Source organism: Myotis davidii, unplaced genomic scaffold (genome assembly GCF_000327345.1).
Source record: "Myotis davidii unplaced genomic scaffold, ASM32734v1 scaffold175, whole genome shotgun sequence".
Taxonomy (NCBI): Eukaryota; Metazoa; Chordata; class Mammalia; order Chiroptera; family Vespertilionidae; genus Myotis; species Myotis davidii.
The window spans coordinates 943,725-945,589 of NW_006286972.1; the positions used below are offsets into that span (position 1 = coordinate 943,725).

The window sequence follows — 1,865 nt, forward strand, 5'->3', positions numbered from 1 at the left end:
GTTTCACAGGAAGAAGCGAAACGAGTCTCGCCGCCTCGGCGATGGGCTCTCCCTCCCAGTCCCGCTGTCTTGCTCGAACTGTCCCGTCGTGGCATCCGAGCCCCTGGTTCACGCTCATGTTGTCCGTGGGGCCTCTCGGAGGAAGTGGCGGGAAGACGCGGGGAAATGCTGGGTCCGTGTAGTTTGCCAACTTTGCCGTATGGGAGCCTCGCCTGTCTGTAGGTGGGGCCCTGGTTTACGGGGTGACGGCGGGCAAGCCGGGCAGCCCGCCCGCGGGAGGAGCAGAGGTGGGGGCCTCCGTCCAGCAGAGCGAGGAGCCGGGCAGTGCTGGTCCCGCCAGCGCCGTGTGGTCCGAAACTTCAAAAGAAACGGGTCCGCTCCTCCCGAACCGCTGTGCGGGATCGGCCCCTGCCTCGGGGCTTGATCCGGTCGTTGCAGCCTGATCGGGGTTCGGACGCGGCGGGCTGAGGCCAGTCCGCCTGGGCCGCAGGGTGGACAGGACTGCGTGCCCGGAGGGGCAGATGGTCTTGAAGGAGGGGGGTAGATACCGAACTGGATGCTAAATCGGGGCTGTTCATAAGAGGATGTGGGGGCTGAATACCAAATTCAACCGCTTTCATTTTTCTCCAGTTTTGTTTATAAAATTTCAAATCTACGGGAAACTTGAAAAATTACACAATGAAATTATACAGTGAACGCCTTCACCTGGTGGGGGGAAGTCAGCAAGTATTAGTCAGCTTTCCCTCTCTCTGCAAACACACACACACAAATACACGTTTTACTTTTTTTCCTAACTTTTAATTTTATTTTTAAAATATATATTTTTTATTGATTTCGGAGAAGGGAAGGGAGACGGGGAGAGGGAGAAACATCATCCTTGGACAAGCTCTTGCCTCCGGTCCCACAATGGAGTTCGAGCGGAAACCCTGGCAGGTGCGCTGCCTGGGATGGAGCCTGTGGCCGCCTGTTGCGTGGGCCACAACGAGCCACACTGGCCGGGCTGTTGACTTTATTTTTAAAAACAAAAACTTCTTATTCGGGTATTTAACAGTATTTTTTAGTTGGCGAAAATGTTCAGTTAGTCAGGTAGGTACTCTTAGATTACATTTATATATGTTAAATGCACATTTTGTGTATTTTTAATACATGTTGTATGTTAAATATAGGTAAATATTACATTTAAGTATTGCCCTTACTGGGAAAAGTTGTCCCAAACTAATAATGTTTTCCAGTGAAGAAGACTAATTCTCAAGTTTTGCTTTTTTAATATATTTTTATTGATTGCAGAGAGGAAGGGAGAGGGAGAGGAAGATTGAAACATCAATGATGAGAGAGAATCCTTGATCGGCTGCCTCCTGCAACGCCCCCCGACTGGGGATCGAGCCCGCAACCTGGCCTGTGCCCTTGATGGAATCGAGCCCGGGACCCTTCAGTCCGCAGGCCGATGCTCTATCCACTGAGCAAACCAGCTAGGGCTATTATTCTCTCTTTAAACCATTCCCCAGGCCTTATGCTGGGGTGCAGAACCAGCTGACCTCTTCTCCTCATGATGGGTTTTGCAGTAGGAAAACATCACCTCTTTAGTTTATTTCCATTTTGTGAAGGGTTCTGAACCCCAGGTGAGATTTAATCTGGGTGAAACCAGGGCAGCCCTTAGGTGGAAAGGCTCCAAGTGATGTTCTCTTCTCCACTGTAAGTTTTGTAAAAGAATCCTGGTTCCAGAAAAAGAGCTAAGACCCACTCAAGTAGTGACATCAGCGATTTGGACCCTTTCCCAATCTCTTACTGTCAAGGCTAAATTTAGAGACCTGAGAAAGAAAAAAGGATCAATTTAGAGACTGGGCATTTTTTTCTAGAGTATATGG

The 1,865-nt window shown here is 49.7% G+C and overlaps 1 protein-coding gene across 4 annotated transcripts in view; it reads left to right on the forward strand.

The window, feature by feature from the left end:
• Window positions 1-1,865, forward strand: part of GABPA (GA binding protein transcription factor alpha subunit) — a 32,108-nt gene that overhangs the window by 952 nt on the left and 29,291 nt on the right. Inside the window, exon 1 of one of the 4 annotated variants that reach the window (XM_015560681.1) lies at window positions 7-194. The exons of 2 other annotated variants lie outside the window; for them this stretch is intronic. The gene's annotated coding sequence lies outside the window, so the exon portion shown is untranslated. Of the gene's footprint in view, window positions 1-6; window positions 195-1,865 lie in introns of those variants that run through there. One more of the 4 variants, XM_006758752.2, reaches the window with a different exon arrangement.